Source organism: Orcinus orca, chromosome 6, assembly GCF_937001465.1.
Source record: "Orcinus orca chromosome 6, mOrcOrc1.1, whole genome shotgun sequence".
Lineage (NCBI taxonomy): Eukaryota > Metazoa > Chordata > Mammalia > Artiodactyla > Delphinidae > Orcinus > Orcinus orca.
This window is the reverse complement of record NC_064564.1, coordinates 89,865,678-89,885,140: the sequence shown is the minus strand read 5'-3', so window position 1 is coordinate 89,885,140 and position 19,463 is coordinate 89,865,678. Positions and strand designations below refer to the sequence as shown.

The window sequence follows — 19,463 nt, the reverse complement described above, 5'->3', positions numbered from 1 at the left end:
TTCATGTATGATATTCAGTTTACTCATCAGTAAAATGGGGATAAAACGAATAGTGCCCACCAATAGCAACAGGATTATTTGAAGGGCAAAGAAAACAATGCATATAAACAGCTTTTAGCAGAGTTGCTAGCCCAAACTAAGCTCTCAGTAAATGAGAGCTTCAATGAGGATGATTCTGTTTCTCTTTTTAAAATGGTATTTGGAAATACAGACCCACAGATACATGGAAATCTGAGCCTGCACTGAAAATCTATAGAAAAGAATGGCCTTTCCATAAAACAGGCATTTGGACTAGTTATCCATAGGAAAAATTAAATTAAATTTGTCCCATCTCATATCATACACCATAATTAATTCCAAGTAGATTTAAGACTTAAATGCAAAAGGCAAAATTCTACAGCTTTTAGAGGACAATACAGGAGACTATTTTATGAGCCAAGGCAGTATATGTTTTCTTAAATATGACACAAATGGGTTGACAATTAAAAGAAATAGTTAACTCTGATCACACGGAGGGGAAAAAAAAACTTCTTCCAACATAAAAATTTTTTAAAAATGCGCTGAAACTCAAACCACAAGTTGAGAGAAGATATTTGCCACACATATAACTAACAATTCATTAGTGCCCCCAATATATAAAGAATACCAACAAATCAATAACAAAAAGACAATCAAGTAGAAAAATAGGCAGAAGATGTGACTAGGTACTTCAGAGTAGGGAATCCAAATAGTGGATAAATGCATTAAATAATAATTACACTCTTTGTAATCAGGAAAATATAAATTGAAACCATAATACAGTACCATTTATAACCACCAGATTAGCAAATATTTAAAAGTTGAACAATATCAATTGTTGGCTAGGATATGTAGGAATTAGAAAATTCACATGCTCCTAGTGGTATTTCAGTTTATTTTACCCATGAAGAAAATAATTAGACATAACCTAGTAAAACTAAAGATGTGAATTATTTATAACTCAAAATTTTCCCTTAAATTCTTGCACTTTCACACAAGGACACAAGTAAAAGAATGTTCATAGGACTACTGTGTGTAATAACAATAACAAAAAAGAAAACAAAGCCATGAAATACTTAATAGTATGAAGATGGGTGAATTTTGGCCATACAGAGCAATATGAAATATAATTAAATTACAGGAATATTACAGTAAGAAGAAATAAAATCCAAGAATATGTACAATATAATTTCATTAATGTCAAGTTAAAAAATAGGCAAAATTAACTTATCGGACTTCACTGACATTATTAACTGTTTTCTAAAGAGAAGGACAAACAGTAGTGTAGAACCTGGCAGCATCCTAATGTTATCACTGATGATGTCCAGAGCAGCTACAAGATGTTTATCTGTTTAGGCCTTCACAGTTTCTGTACTGTCCCTTACAGTTTATAAAGCACCTTCACATTAAGGTTCCCTTAATATTGTAACCTTCACAACATAACCTCTTTTCATATGAGTAAAAAGTGGCTCAGAAAGGTTATATGAATTCCTCAGGTTCACACAGACATCTGAAGAGCAGAGTATGACTTTAGCCCACAGCCTTTTCTTCTAACTCTAAAGTCACTCTTTCACGCTGCCTGAAAGTTAGTTTGACCAGAGGATTCTGCAATCCACAAACAGGAGATGAAGCCCATAAATGCAATTGTAGCCCCAGTTCATTCCCAACACCACAGGCTCTGGAGACTAGCTAGTTCTAGCCTGAGCTACCTAAATGGATCTAATCTAAAGTGGATAGAAGTGAAGGCTGCACTACGATCCAGAGATGCCTTAGGAAGAAACTTCAGACCAAAGCAGGCTGGGAACATTTGCGGTAAGCAAGAGGGTTAGGAGAGCAGTATTCCCAGGGAAATGTTTATTCTCTTTCCATAGGTTAAAAAAGCAAAAATGCAAATCATTACAACAATTTACCCCTCCAGCCGGCAGGCAAATGCCCAATTGCTCTCTGGGATGTTTTGAGCCTGCCCTCCAGTTTTTAGGACCTCTTGGAGTTAGGAAGGATCTTGGGACTTCCAAAGTAAATAATGTGTGTAGCTTAATTATTTAGAGTTAATTTATGGCGTGGGGTGGTATTTAAAAAATGTTCAGGGGAACTGCATTGCAATGAATTGGCTTTTATTTTCCCTAAACAAAAATCTACTTTGTTTGTATCATCTTGATCCATAGGGTGACCAAATTTCCCAGTGTGTCTGGGAAGTTCTGGTCTATGCCTGATATCCTGGCATAACTACAAATGGTGCCCGCCTTCAGGAACAAAGAGTCCCAAGTTGGACAATAAATTATCAAATCACACTACTTATCCAAGACTGTCATTTATGCATGTGTTTATTTCATTCAACAAGCATCTATCGAACACTTACTCTGTGCCAGATTCTATGGTATAGGTCAGGAATACAAAATGGAATAAACCTTTGCAAGATGTTTACAATCTAAGCAAACCCATGGTTCATGGACGGATCAACTGGTTGATTTAATCATCCATTCATTGATGCAATAAGTCTCCCTCAACAAATATTTATTATCTCCATCTAAAACCTGGAAATACAATGGTATACAGATAAAAGTGGTTCCTACCCTCATCAAGTTTATAAGTTTATAGTCTATGGAAAAGATAGAATAACTAGAAATGTGGTAAGTGGGAAAGAGTGGTATTCTATAAACAGCATTAAAGAGGTGATGGCAGAATTCTCTTTGGGAGGAATAATGCTCTTGTATTTGGAAACATTCTTTTAAGGGCTTCTAGCCTGGTTTTAAAGGAAGAAGTTTAAAAAAGAGGAGCTAATCTTCTCTTTAGTGTACCAGTGTATGTGGGTTCGTGAATTTATTCTATTAATATATTTAACAAATAGTTTTTGAGCATCAGTTTATGGGTATAAAGTGGTGAAGAATGTAGAAAAAATCTTTGCCCTTAAGGACCTTACAGTCTTGTGTAAGGGTTTGTTGGAACTACCCAGTTCATTAACATCTAAAGGGTCTATAGATTTATTCTTTCATTCATCCGTTTATACTGTTTACTCAACAAGATGGCCATATATCAGGTAAAGTAGCCAATAAGAAATTTGAGGAAGAGTTGTGTCTGATGCCCAACTATTAGTTTTCCCTTTTTGTCCCTTCTTAAATTACCTCAAGCTATCCTCAGGTCCTTACTAAGCGTGTCAACCATTCTCCAAAGCTGGTTCTGGAGCTCCATGCAGCTGGACCCAGAGGTGACATATGACAACAAAAACTCAGAAGCATTTACAGCAAACACTCAGATGTTTTCAGAAGGGGACTAGATTTCCTTTATGAAGTATTTAGTATTGAGATACTAAATAAAAGAGTGATCTCATAGGTCTGGAAAATCTAAGAACATTCAAATTATATTTTGATGGGGGAAATATATAATGTTACATAAGTAATCACTAGAGCATTAACCCAGTCTAAATGCACACACATTTTACTTGAGAGAGTTCCTAACGTTGATAAGTCCTCAAAGGGGTTCATGACTGCCACTACCATCTCTTACCACACAAGAAAAGTCAAGAACCACCAGTAAAGAATGAAAGAAACATAAACTAATTATAATATAAAGCAGTAAGTATTATAATAAAGGAATGTACAAAGTGGCTGCAGCAAGCTAAGCAAAACACAAGCAGCAATGGGTAAAAGAATGTACATTTCTTAAGGTTTAATTTACTTGCATATGCTTTTGTGTAAACACAAGTACTGTGCAGTGGCTCAAAGAGTGGGTTTGGGAATCAGGCAGACCTGTGTTCAAATCCTACTCCACCGCTATCTAGCTCTGTGACTTTGGGTGAATAACTTTGCATCACTAACCTCAGTTCTCTCAACTACAGAATGGGGGAAATAATTGTCCTAATTGTGGGCTCTAACATTATCCAAGGAGTCTTAAGAATGGGGTCCTACATAGAGAATGGACTTGAGGACACGGGGGCAGGGGAAGGGTAAGCTGGGACAAAGTGAGAGAGTGGCATGGACACATATACACTACCAAACATAAAATAGATAGCTAGTGGGAAGCAGCCGCATAGCACAGGGCGATCAGCTCGGTGCTTTGTGACCACCTAAGAACTAGGGTGGGATAGGAAGGGTGGGAGGGAGGTGCAAGAGGGAGGGGATATGGGGATATATATACACATACGGCTGATTCACTTTGTTATACAGCAGAAACTAACACAACATTGTAAAGCAATTATACTCCAATAAAGATGTAAAAAAAATAGTGGGTCCTAACTGTGAGGATTAAATGATAAAGAACTTGGAAAAGCACCGGGATTCAAAATGCTCAATAAATGTGAACTATGATCAAAACTAAACGCAGACACACACACACACAGACACACACAGACACACACACACACACACACACACAGACAGAACAAAGAGTAAATTACCTCTGACAAACTGTCTTTAAGTCTATCCCATATATTATCAGACTATAGTTCCTTAAAATTTCCTAAATGCTAGCATATAAAAATGTGTGTTCTAAAATACATTTACATAATAATTATAGTGTTTTCAGGGTTTGAGAGCAATGAGGTTGTATTTCAAGCAGGTAAGCAGGGCAAAGTGTGAGGAATTAGGGTGGAGGACGTAGACAGAGGCAAGCAACTCAAATAATACCTTGAAATGAAATTCTAGGTTTTTTTACAAAGAAAAATAAAATGAGCAGAAGGTAAAACCCAACTCTTACTTCTTTCCTGGGTGCAGCCTTTAATCCACTTGGTCACTTTAGCCTCCCTTTTCATGGAGGTGAGGATGGTTTTGCATTGCAAAATAGACACTGTCACCACAAAGGTGAGATCTCATCTTCTCAATTTCCCTGCGCCACAGACTTTGAGTCAGACTTCTTTATCTTTCCACCTTGCTGGGTCCTAAATTTAGTCGGGGATCCATGTTAATAACCCATTTTTTGTCCATCTCACATTTTTCTAGATAATGTACATACGAAAAAATGCCAACCATGTGACTCTCATAAAGGAAGTAATGAGACACTCTGACCAGGTGTGATAAAAGGAAGAGGAATACAACACAATACTAGCAAACAGAATCCAACAGCACATTAAAAGGATCATACATGATCAAGTGGGGCTTATCCCAGGAATGCAAGGATTCTTCAATATATGCAAATCAATCAATGCGATACACAATATTAACAAATTGAAGAATAAAAACCATATGATCATCTCAATAGATGCAGAAAAAGCTTTCAACAAAATTCAACACCGATTTATGATAAAAAACCTCCAGAAAGTAGGCATAGAGGGGACCTACCTCAACATAATAAAGACCATATATGACAAAGCCACAGCCAACATCATTCTTAATGGTGAAAAACTGAAACCATTTCCTCTAAAATCAGGAACAAGACAAGGATGACTATTCTCACCACTATTATTCAACATAGTTTTGGAATTTTTAGCCACAGAAATCAGAGAAGAAAAAGAAATAAAAGGAATCCAAAATGGAAAAGAAGAAGTAAAGCTGTCACTGTTTGCAGATGACATGATACTATTCATAGAGAATCCTAAAGATGCTACCAGAAAACTACTAGAGTTAGTCAATGAATTTGGTAAAATAGCAGGATACAAAATTAATGCACAGACATCTCTTGCATTCCTATACACTAATGATGAAAATCCTGAAAGAGAAATTGAGGAAACACTCCCATTTACCACTGCAACAAAAAGAATAAAACACCTAGGAATAAACCTACCTAAGGAGATAAAAGACCTGTACTCAAAAAACTATAAGACACTGATGAAAGAAATTAAAGATGATACAAACAGATGGAGAGATATACCATGTTCTTGGATTGGAAGAATCAACATTGTGAAAATGACTCTACTACCCAAAGCAATCTACAGATTCAATGCAATCCCTATCAAAATACCAATGGCATTTTTCACATAAGTAGAACAAAAAATTTCACAATTTGTATGGAAACACTAAAAACTCCAAATAGCCAAAGCAACCTTGAGAAAGAAAAACGGAGCTGGAGGAATAAAGCTCCTGGACTTCAGACTGTACTACAAAGCTACAGTAATCAAGACAGTATGGTACTGGTACAAAAACAGAAATATAGATCAATGGAACAGGATAGAAAGTCCAGAGATAAACCCACACACATATGGTTACCTTATCTTTGATAAAGGAGGCAAGAATATACAATGGAGAAAAGATAGCCTGTTCAATAAGTGATGCTGGGAAAACTGGACAGCTACATGGAAAAGAATGAAATTAGAACACTTCCTAACACCATACACTAAAATAATTCAAAATGGATTAAAGACCTAAATGTAAGACCGGACACTATAAAACTCTCAGAGGAAAACATAGTCAGAACACTCTTTGACATAAATCACAGCAAGATCCTTTTTGACCCACATCCTAGAGAAATGGAAATAAAAACAAATAAATGGGACCTAATGTAACTTAGAAGCTTTTGCACAGCAAAGGAAACCATACACAAGATAAAAAGACAACCCTCAGAATGGGAGAAAACATTTGCAAATGAAGCAACTGACAGAGGATTAATCTTCAAAATTTACAAGCAGCTCGTGCAGCTTAATATCAAGAAAACAAACAACCCGATCCAAAAATGGGCAGAAGACCTAAATAGACATTTCTCCAAAGCAGATATACAGATTGCCAACAAACACAGGAAAGGATGCTCAACATCACTAATTATTAGAGAAATGCAAGTCAAAACTACAATGAGGTACCACTTCACACGGGTCAGAATGGCCATCATCAAAAAATCTAGAAACAATAAATGCTGGAGAGGGTGTGGAGAAAAGGGAACCCTCTTGCACTGTTGGTGGGAATGTAAATTGATACAGCCACTATGGAGAACAGTATGGAGGTTCCTTAAAAGACTAAAAATAGAACTACCATATGACCCAGCAATCCCACTACTGGGCATACAGCCTGAGAAAACCATAATTCAAAGAGTCATGTACCACAATGTTCACTGCAGCACTATTTACAATAGCCAGGACATGGAAGCAACCTAGATGTCCATCCACAGATGAATGGATAAAGAAGATGTGGCACATATACACAATGGAATATTACTCAGCCATAAGAAGAAACGAAATTGAGTTATTTGTAGTGAGGTGGATGGACCTAGAGTCTGTCATACAGAGTGAAGTAAGTCAGAAAGAGAAAAATAAAAACACATATATATGGAATCTAATTTAAAAAATGGTTCTGATGAACCTAGGGGCAGGACAGGAATAAAGACGCAGATGTAGAGAATGGACTTGAGGACACGGCGAGGGGGAAGGGTTAGCTGGGACGAAGTGAGAGAGTGGCATGGATATATATACACTACCAAATGTAAAATAGATAGCTAGTGGGAAGCAGCTGCATAGTACAGGGAGATCAGCTCGGTGCTTTGTGACCACCTAGAGGGGTGGGATAGGGAGAGTGGGAGGGAGACACAAGAGGGTGGGGATATGGGGATATATGTATACATACAGCTGATTCACTTTGTTATACAGCACAAACTAACACAACAATGTAAAGCAATTATACTCCAATAAAGATGTTAAAAAAAAAAAAAGGAAGAGGATAAATTAGCCACCACATTTTCCCCAAGCCCATGACTCCTTCTTATTTTACTGCTATATTTTGAGAAACAAATAATCACCCGTCCCAGTGAATGCATCAAGGAAACAATTTATTACGGGTCATTAGTGGAAGATGCTCTTTGGACTCAGTGTAGCACAGGATCCTCAGATCTCTGATGGGGAGAGGAGGAGGGGCACTGTCTGGCGAGCCATATTTTTTTTTTTTTAGTGTATTTGCATTTTATGTTAGTTTTTTTTCCATCGGAATTATTTTTTCTTGACTGTGTAATATATGTCAGAAATCAGAAACCAAATCCTTCTTCCTAGTCAATATTTAGGTCATAAATGTCTACTGAGTGTCTCACCCCAGGATCACAGACAAAAAGAGAAACAAGCACAAGAGTGTTGGGCTGGAAAAGACTTCAGGATGATCTAATTTAACTTCCTCCATCATCATGAATTCGTGGGTTTTGTTGCTGCTGTTGATGGGTTTGTTTGTTTGATCACTCACTCTGTACCAGGCATTGTGCTAAGCAGTTTATGTGGCTTGTCTCTTTAAATACTCACACAAAAACAACCCACTACTGTTTGACTTATTGTATAGGAAATTGAGGCTTAGAGGGATTAAGTAATTTACCCAGGGTCAAAGAACTGGGAAATGAATGCCTTCAGGATTTTAACCCAGGACTGAACAACTCCAGAACTTGCCCTTGTTAACAAGAGTTCCAAGGACAGTCTTTAAACTCTCGTTCACAGGCAAAACAGAAACTACCAAGCTCTTGTTCTCTCACAGTCAAGATTGCCTTATCATTTTTCATATTTTAAAACTGAGGCCCAGAGACTCAAATTAATGAACCAAGGCCACAAAAGTACCTAGTAGCACAGCCAGGATGGAACGCGGGACTCCCTCTTGAACCGCCAACTCTCAATCCAGAACCATCTGCAAATCATTTAAATGAAAATGGATTTCCCCCAACTTTTAAAGGAACTCAATGTTTCACGAGGTCACATGATTCTGCATGCCTCTATCTTTCTAACATTCCACCTAATTTCCTTTTACTTGAGTCTTCATTTGCCTACCCCTCAAATGTTGATGATCCTAGGTTTCCCCATCTTTGGCCTCTTTGCTCTTTACTCTTCTCACCAACGTCTGGCCATTCCCATGAGTGTAGTTATCACTAACTAATCATTTCCAAATTTCTGTCTTTGGCCTGGACTGTCCCCTGAGCTCCAGACCCAAGTGTACAACATCCCTTTCTGAATGTCGAAGAAGCACCTAAATTGACGGTATCTAATACTAAATATATGATTCTCTCCAATCCATTCTCCCATATTCCCTGTCTCTCCCATTCTTTCCACCTGAGACTCATGACCCACCAGGTCCACAAGTCCTGTGGACTTTTACCTCCTAAAATAGATCCTAATTTTGTGACCCACCAGGTCCACAAGTCCTGTGGACTTTTATCTCCTAAAATAGATCCTAATTTTGTCCCTTATTTTCCACTGCATTTTTTATAGCTTAAGACCTCATCATCTGTCATAAATATAACAGATGTTGCAGTAGACTTCCTGCTCCATTCCCAATCTATCTTCCATTCACACTCCAGAGTGATATTTCTGAACATAAACCCATCACACTAATCCCCTGCCTAAAACCAATTCATTGATTTTGTATCATTTACTGGGGGGAAAAAACACCATATTCTATATCATGGCTCACAAGGATCTCCATGATCTGATCCATTGGGAACCCTCTAGCCTCAGCCCCTGCTCCCACATCATATTTTATTCTCAAAATCCCAAACCACTTTTGGTTCCCCAAACACACCAAGCTATTCTGTGTTATGCCTTTGCTTATGCTGTGCTCTCTTACAGAAAGACTTTCCCCACCTACCTCCTCCTGTCATTCTAGAGAATTCCTAACCAGCTTTAAAAAAAAAAAAAAAAAAGCTTACAGCACTGGGTATTCCCAGTTGGTCTCCTATCCAAATACTAGCCAAGCCCGACCCTGCTTAGCTTCTAAGATCAGATGAGAAGCAGCACATTCAGGGTGGTATAGCTATAGACCTAATCAGCGTTTAAAACAGACCTCACAGGTCATCTTCCACCTCCGTTCTCCTCTAGTAGCTTCTGCTCCTAGTGTAGCTATTGTTTCTTGCGCATCTTTATTCCCTGGACACTCATTGCTGCATTTTCCAGGATGCATGGTAATTATTTGTACAGATGTCTGTCTAGTCATATAGACAATGAGTGCCTTCAGATGTAAAACACATACACACCATCTAGATATATCTACTCGGATGGTACTCAAACTCATTCAGATATTCCATGTGTCCTCATATTTATACATGCTTATTCAGATGTTTTTGCAAACATACGGAGGTTCACTTATGTTCCTCACACATCATTCCAATGTTACATGGGCTTGTATAGCTTTCACAGTGTTTGCTCAGGTGATACATATGTCCCTTAAACGTTACCTGTGTTCACTTAGATCTGCCATGTGCCCATGTAGCTGTTAATCAGCTCACTGAAATGCCACACATAGGTATCACTCATACTTGAAACAGTAGTTCTCAAAATGTGGTTCCCAGACCAGCAGCACCAGGATCATCTGAACGCATATTCTTGGGCCCAACCCCAGACCTTCTGATTCAGAAACTCTGGGGAAGAGTTCCCAGCAATGTGTGCTTAACAAGTCCTGTAGGTGATTCTGGCACACGCTCAAGTTTGAGACCCACCAACTGAGATGTTACACATCCTCATTCATATGTTCTACTAACACAGGTGACACACACGTTCACTAAAATGTTACACGTTAGTTGTTTTAAAAACAGATTCATTTAGATAGTAAATAGCTCAAACATTACACACTGATATTCAGATCGTGCTCATGCTTATTCAGAAAGTCACACCTGAGACATCACAAACCCTCATCAGACACTACACATGCTCACTGAGATGATACACGTTTGCTGTGTTGTTAAAAATGCTTACCTAAATCTTACATATGTTAAACTATTCACTTTGATCTTCCACACTCACGTGTTTATTTAGATGCCACCTACCCTTTTTCAGATAATACATCAATACATGTTCACTCAGACCTTACACATGTTCATACATGTTTCACAACGCACACAGATGTTTCACAAGCCCATTCTGATATTAAAGGGGCTTATTCAGATCACACGTGCTCACTTTCACGTCCATGGGACCATTCAGTTGTATGCTCACTCATTCAGAAACTGCCTTGCCCAGCCCGTATGCACTGCTAACCAACCCCTGCTACAGATGAAGGGTTATATTCTGCTCTGGCCATTTCCCATCTTGAGGATGGTATCTTCTTTAGAAAGGTTCCCCTTGCCTTGGTCTCCTGTGGCACCTGCCCCCTCTCCTGACGCTGTTGCTGTGTCTCTCCCTTTGTAGACTCTCCTGGCTCATCAGCTTCCTCACAGTTTCTGTGATCTCAGGGTAGCTCAAGCTCACCATTGCTAACACGGAATTCATACCTGTTCCCCACACTCAAATACCCTCACCTACTTGGGGAAAGTTGCTCCAGCAACTGTCAGCCTTTCACTGGGTTTGAATGTGCTTTTAACCACATCTTCTGTCACCTTTGGCAACCCCCAGTTATATACCTACAGGGCTTTCCGAGTTCAGAGAAGCTTTTGATTGGTTCCACTTCATAATTTTATCATTGCCTTGGCCGCAATCAATAAGAGAGGCTTATGCAGTGACACTAGATCAACATCCAAAACAGGGAGTATTCATTGAGCACTTAGCATGAACTCAACCTCCTTTAGTGGCCCAGAAACACTTCTGTGCTTGTCCCAAGTGTTTCTTCCTCCAATTTACAGAGAAAAGGCTATTTTATGTTTGGAATCAGAATGTTACTAATTTGAATCTTGGTTCTACCACTTACTGGCTACGTGATCTTGAGAAAGTCATTTAATGACTAAGTCCCTTGGAATAGTGACTAAGTCAGAAGTTTAGTCCCACTGATTGAGGCACCTGAGGAATAGAGGACGAGGGAATATTGAAGTTAGAAAACTGGGTACAAGGGGACAATTCTAGGATGGACAGTTTCAAGGTCTGAGAAAGGAATAGAGAGCTTGATAAACACGGATTATAGGGTCACTGTTCAGATACCACACTCTGAGTCAGATGAGCTGCAAAGCCACTGACAGCATGGCTTGGAACTTGTAGTCACTGCTTGGGCCTGACACTACCACTCGTTGGGGAGGAGGACTGGGGCTTCTTGAAGCTTCCTGCCTTAAGAGCAGATTGTTTCTAGAACTGAGATAGACTGAAGCATGCAGGGATGTCACTAGTGAGCTGAGAAAAGTAGAAGCAAGGAAATGGGGGTCCAAATTGGTGACAGAAGGGCTGCTAGCGTGGGTTTCACATTTCTGTGACATTTAAGTCATAAGGCAGTGCATATTAACCAAAAAGGCCGCCAGGCTGTACACATTCACTCCTTAAATAGGTAACATGTACAGAGTGCTTAGAACAGTGCCTGATCCAGAATAAGGACCACATAAGTGTTTTCTAGTGTGATGGTATTTATGAATTAACTCAACAAATATACAGTATGCACCTGCTATGTTTCAGTTGTTAGGGATAGACAAAATAAAACCATAACCCCTTACCTCAAGAGAGAAATAATCTGTTAATAACCTAATTTAAAGAAACATAGAAACAAAAGGAAGGAATGTCCAATTCTGCCTGGGTCTGGTGAGGCAGGGGTTTCGCAGGGAGCATCTCTGATGTGTTTGCATGGACTCTTGGGTAGTCAGCAAGAAGACGGAGAAAGTAGGGTATTCAGACAGAACACCAGCAAGTGCAAAGGTAATACATTCAAGGAAATGGAGGGAGCCAAAGGAACTATACAGAGAATGGGGAAAGGTCAGGCAACAGAGGAAGGTTAGAACCAAATCACAAATGGCCTTGAATGTCTTGATAAGAGATTAGGCCTAAATCTGTAGGCAGTAGGGAGCTACTGAAGGTTTTTTTTTTTTTTTTTTTGGTGGTATGCGGGCCTCTCACTGTTGTGGCCTCTCCCGTTGCGGAGCACAGGCTCCGAACGCGCAGGCTCAGCGGCCATGGCTCACGGGCCCAGCCACTCCGCGGCATGTGGGATCTTCCCGGACCGGGGCACGAACCCGTGTCCCCTGCATCATTAGGCGGACTCTCAACCACTGCGCCACCGGGGAGGCCCCTGAAGGTTTTTGAGCAGGAGAATGACTTGAGTTGATTTATGTTTTAGAAACATCGCTCTTGCTACAGTGTGAACGCTATCAGGAGGAAGGCAAGGCAGGAAGAAGGGAGCCCTGCTAGAATATTCTGGCTGCAATTCAGATGGAAGATGATGATGATCTGGATAAAGTAGTAGCAAGAAGGATGGAGATGGGAGGACAAACACCAAAGAGAGTTAAGAGGTAGGGAAAAAAATGACAAGATTTGATGATCACTTGAACAGGGGGCTGGAAAGAAAGGAAACATGTCCTTATCACACTTACGGAAAAACCGTAGTTTTAAGTAAAGTATCCCAGTGCAGCTGGGAACTGATCTGCGCTGATATCTGGCACTTGTTCAGGGCCACCCCCTCGGTAAAAGATCTAGGAACCCTGACAATGATTCACAGATTCCAATCATTCATGCACTCTAGAGCCCTGACTGCTTCTTCTGGGATGCTAAAGCGGCATAGCTGACCTAATGAAAAGAGACAGTCACAAGACCCATTTCAGTTAGCCAAGAAGATGGAAGCACCCACCACAGCAATGCACGTACATGTCAGATGAGTCGATGAATGGAAATTCTAAAGTTAAAGCAGAAGGACCCAGGATCAAATACAAAATTGATCAGTGACTATGGTATATTTTCTGAATGTATCCAAACAGACAAGAAACTCATTACATGACTTCTGGGTGGACAGAAGCTTGACATTCTGAAATTTCAAAGCTCTATTATAGTTGCCATTACCAAAATATTCAGTTTAAAATGTCAGGGCTACATATGAAGTGGGCACTCAATTGAGTGAATAAATGAATGAATGGATTTCTCTGACATATTAAATCTAGCTTTCAAGATTTCCTGGTGATTACATTATCAGTCACATTTTCCACATGGCTTTGGTGACAGCATATTAATAACTGAGAGTGTTAATTAATGGATCAGGATTAACTTGAAGGGAAGTTTTAGTAGGATTCCCAGGTTTCTGTACATAGCTCAATCCTGTTCAACATTTTCATCCACAGTTTGGATGAAAGCACAACTGTCACTCTTATCAAAATAACCCACAGCTGGGGATGTCCCTCTCTCCTTCCTTCCCTGTCCACTGTGATGATCAGGGTAGGTCTGATCTTTAAGAGAAAAATGAGAACTAGAGATCACCTTGTTGCTTTATATTATTTGAGAAATGAAGTAGGGAAAGGGAGGAGGGAAGGGAAGTGCAGAGGGAAACAAAAGGACAAGGAGAAGAGGAAACAGGAGAAAGGAAGGAAAGAAAGAAAATAGAAAAGGAGAGGAGGGAATGGGGAGCAAGGGAAGAGGAAAGGAAAAATGGGAAGAAGGAAGTAAGGGTGGGAGAAGGAAGGAGGTAGGGAAAGAAGTAAGAGAAGAGCCACCAAACACGAACAGAATGGCAATGGTTGAAAGGAATAGAACCTAGACAAGAGTCTTGGGCAACGGAAGAGAGTCCCTAATACCTGCCTTTAAAAATATGAAGGGAGTCACGTAGAAGAGAGAATAACTTTATCATTTATTGCTGCAGAGGGCTGAAATGGGATAAATGGGAGGAATTTAAGAAGATGGTTGTTGGTTTGGTAAATGGAGAGTTTTCAAACAATCAGAACTGTTGAAAAATATAACAAATTGAAATGTCATGAGCTGCCAGCAACGGAGAAAGTTCATAAGTTATCAGCCCAAGCCTCAGGCTGGGGGAATGAACTTCTGCCTGGTATGGAGATTGGTCCAGACAACCTCACGAGTCTTATATAGCTATTCTAATGTAGACAAAGAAACACTTTGTGCTCACGTGTTTATGATAAGTTGCCCTAGCTAGCACAGTGAAGAGTAGAGAAAAGGAGTAAGGGAGAGAAAAAGGGAGAAACTCAGAGGATAAAAGGATTCATTCATTGCTTTTTTTTTATCCAACAAATATTTATTGGTGGCTGAATGGGAATAAAATGGTAAGTCAAAATAGATAGTTCCTGTTCTTATGGAACCTAGTCTGTTAGTGAGACGAACATTAATTAAATATCCCCTCTAATGAATGCATAAATACTGAGATAATTGCTCTAACATAAGTGTTTTTGAAGAATATATAACAAGAGAGCTTGACTGGGAAAGGGGATGGGGTGTGTCTTAGTCAGCTCAGACTGCTGTAAACCATAACAAAATACCATAGACTGTGGGGCTTAATACCATAGACAACAGACATTTTCTCACAGTTCTGGAGGCTGGGAGTCCAAGATCAAAGTACCAGCCAATTCAGCGTCTGATGAAGAGCCTCTTCCTGGGTGCAGATGGCTGCCTTCTCACTGTGTCTTCATATGAAGAGAGAAAGACAGCTCTAGTCTCTTCCTCTTCTCATAAGGACACTAATCCCATCATGGGGCCCACGCTTATGACCTCATCAAAATCTAATTACCGCCCAAAGGCCCGATCTCCACAGTTTAATGTTTCAACATACGAATGGGGAGGCTGCACAAACATTTAGTCTATAAAAGGGGACAGTCAAGAAAAATTTCCCTGAAGAAGTGATCCCTGGGCTGAGATCTGCAGGAGAGGTATGGGCACAGGAATTCATTCCACGGAGAAGGTACAACATAGGCAATGTTCCTACAGCATGATGGAGCAGGCGCCCTTGGCAGCACTGAGAGGCCAGTGTGCATGGATCACAGAAAGGAAGAGTGAGAGACAGGCAGGATGAATTTCAAGAGGTAGGCAGGGCTGAACCAAGCAAGGCCACTTTATTTGATAAAGGACCATACTGATTTTTTTCTCTAACTCAACAAATTTATATTGAGAATTTAATATATGTCAGGCACCAGCTAGGCACTAAAAATACACCAGGGATGATAAGCAAGACAGATATGATGCTTACAATGCAAAAATAGTAAGTGCTGATATAGGGAAGTAGGGACACATAACTTCCGGAGGATGGGGAATAGCAAAAGACTTCCTAAAGGAAGGGATATTTTAAGTGAGTCCTGAAAGAGAAATAAAGTAGACTTTAGCAAAGTGAAAACTGAAACACAACTTATTGCAGTTTTAAGGAGCAGGTATGCAGGCCTGGAGGTAAGAGAGAGTACCTTGCGTTGGAAGAACATGACAGAAGTTCAGAAGTAGCTAAAATAAAAGGTACAAGGAGATACTAGCAAGAGATGGTGGTGAGGTTGTAAGCAAGGGATATATCGTGAAGGGACCCATACTCCATGTTAAGAAGTATAGCCCACATCCTGAGGGAAAGGGTCGTGTAGAATGGATTGGGAAAGAGAAAGCCAAACACTGGGAGGCCAGTTAGGAAACTATTAGCATAATTGAGGTGACAGTTGATGAGATCTGAATTATTTTGGAGACAAATGAGGAAAAGGGAATTGGATGGGATTGAGACATATTTAGGAGGCAGAAGTTATTAGACCTAGTGTTTGATTATCTAAGTAAGGTGTGGTAGGCAGTATCACAGCCCCCCAAAGATGTCCCTGGAACCTATGAATATGTTAGGCTATATGGCAAAGGGGAATTGAGGTTGCAGATAGAATGAGGCTGCTAATCAGATGACCTTAAACTTGGAGATTATCCTAGATTATCCTGGTAGGTCCAGTGGAATCACAAGGGTCCTTAAAGTGGAAGAGGGGGCAGAAGAAAGAGAACCAGAGATGGCAGTGTGAGGACTGACCTTGCTGGCTTTGAAGATGGAGGAAGGAGGCCACGAGCCAAAAAATAGTGGTAGCCTCTAGATGCTGGAAAAAGCAAGGAAATAGATTCTCCCACAGAGTCTTCAGAAGAAATGCTGGCCTGCCGACATCTTGATTTTAGCTCAGTGAGAGTCATTTTGGTCTTCTGACCTCCAGAACTGTAAGATACTAAATTTGTATGATTTAAGCACTAAATTTGTGGTAATTTATTATAGCAGCAATATGAAACTAACACAGTGACAGAGAGGAAAGATCCAGGATGATGCCAAGATTCTGTCTTTACAACATTGTGGAATGGTGCTTCCACTAGGGAACATAGGAAGAGGAGGAAGAGGTTAAGGAGATAAATGTTGATTCACTTTTGAACACACTGATTGTGGGGTTTCTGCAATACTGATGCCAGGTAAATGTGTCAGTCTGGAGAATCAAAAAAGAGTTCTAGATTAGAGATACAGATTTTAGAGTCATTAACATATGTGGTAACTTACCTGCCAAGTACAGGTGATCATCTAGGGAGAGAGAGCAAACTTTTTTTAAAAAAGGAAGAGGAAGAAGAAATGGACCTGTATGCAGAAAATTATAACACACTGATGAAAGAAATTAAAGATGATACAAATAGATGGAGAGATATACCATGTTCTTGGATTGGAAGAATCAATGTTGTGAAAATGACTATACTACCCAAAGCAATCTACGGATTCAATGCAATCCCTATCAAACTACCAATGGCATTTTTCACGGAACTAGAACAAAAATTTCACAATTTGTATGGAAACACAAAAGACCCTGAATAGCCAAAGCAATCTTGAGAAAGAAAAACGGAGCTGGAGGAATCAGGCTCCCTGACTTCAGACTATACTACAAAGCTACAGTAATCAAGACAGTATGGTACTGGCACAAAAACAGAAATATAGATCAATGGAACAGGATAGAAAGCCCAGAGAGAAACCCACGCACATATGGTCACCTTATTTTTGATAAAGGAGGCAAGAATATACAATGGAGAAAAGACAGCCTCTTCAATAAGTGGTGCTGGGAAAACTGGATAGCTACATGTAAGACTATGAAATTAGAAAACTCCCTAAACACCATACACAAAAATAAACTCAAAATGGATTAAAGACCTAAATGTAAGGCCAGACACTATAAAACTCTCAGAGGAAAACATAGTCAGAACACTCTTTGACATAAATCACAGCAAGATCCTTTTTGACCCACCTCCTAGAGAAATGGAAATAAAAACAATAATAAACAAATGGGACCTAATGAAACTTAAAAGCTTTTGCACAGCAAAGGAAACCATAAACAAGACAAAAAGCTAGCCCTCAGAATGGGAGAAAATAGTTTCAAATGAAGCAACTGACAAAGGATTAATCTCCAAAATTTACAAGCAGCTCATGCAGCTCAATAACAAAAAAACAAACAACCCAATCCAAACATGGGCAGAAGACCTAAGTAGACATTTCTCCAAAGAAGATATACAGATTGCTAACAAACACATGAAAGAATGCTCAACATCATTAATCATTAGAGAAATGCAAATCAAAACTACAATGAGGTATCATCTCACACCAGTCAGAATGGCCATCATCAAAAAATCTAGAAACAATAAATGCTGGAGAGGGTGTGGAGAAAAGAGAACACTCTTGCACTGCTGGTGGGAATGTGAATTGGTACAGCCACTATGGAGAACAGTATGGAGGTTCCTTAAATAACTAAAAATAGAACAACCATATGACCCAGCAATCCCACTACTGGGCATATACCCTGAGAAAACCATAATTCAAAAAGAGTCACGTACCACAATGTTCATTGCAGCTCTACTGACAATAGGCAGGACACGGAAGCAACCTAAGTGTCCATTGACAGATGAATGGATAAAGAAGATGTGGCACATATATACAATGGAATATTACTCAGCCATAAAAAGAAAGGAATTTGAGTTATTTGTAGTGAGGTGGATGGACCTAGAGTCTGGCATACAGAGTAAAGTAAGTCAGAAAGAGAAAAACAAATGCCATATGCTAACACATATATATGGAATCTAAAAAAAAAAGGTTCTGATGAACCTAGGAGCAGGACAGGAATAAAGACACAGATGTAGAGAATGGACTTGAGGGCATGGGGAGTGGGAAGGGTAAGCTGGGACGAAGTGAGAGAGTGGCATGGATATATATACACTACCAACTGTTAACTAGATAGCTAGTGGGAAGCAGCTGCATAGCACAGGGAGATCAGCTCCTCGGTGCTTTGTGACCACCTAGAGGGGTGGCATAGGGAGGGTGGGAGGGAGACGCAAGAGGGAGGAGATATGGGTATAAGTATATGTATTGCTGATTCACTTTGTTATATAGCAGAAACTAACACACCATTGTAAAGCAATTATACTCCAATAAAGATGTTTAAAAAAAAGTGGACAGGGCTTCCCTGGTGGTGCAGTGGTTGAGAGTCTGCCTGCCGATGCAGGGGACACGGGTTTGTGCCCCGGTCCGGGGAGATCCCACATGCCGCGGAGTGGTTGGGCCCGTGAGCCATGGCCGCTGAGCCTACGCGTCCAGAGCCTGTGCTCTGCAACGGGAGAGGCCACAACACTGAGAGGCCCACGTACTGGAAAAAAAAAAATGGACAAAGAATCTAAATAGATATCTTTACAAAGAAGATATATAAATGGCCAATAAGCACATAAAAAGACGCTCAACGTTATTAGCCATGAGGGAAATACAAATAAAAACCACAATGAGATATATCTTCATAACCATTAGGATATGTACAGTCAAAAAACATTTAATAAAACAAGTGTTCGTGAGGATACAGCAAAACTGGAACCTTTATACTTTGCCAGTGGGCATGTAATATGGTGTGGCTACTTTGTATAACAGTTTGCATTTCCCCAACATGTTAAATATAAAGTTTCCACATGACCCAACAATTCCATTCTTAGGTATATA

General features: G+C 39.8%; 1 protein-coding gene and 1 pseudogene across 1 annotated transcript in view; both read right to left on the bottom strand.

The window, feature by feature from the left end:
• Positions 1-19,463, bottom strand: part of PLPPR1 (phospholipid phosphatase related 1) — a 265,947-nt gene that overhangs the window by 193,825 nt on the left and 52,659 nt on the right. The gene's annotated exons all lie outside the window — the stretch shown is intronic.
• LOC117201935 (uncharacterized) lies at positions 9,540-9,658 on the bottom strand (annotated as a pseudogene).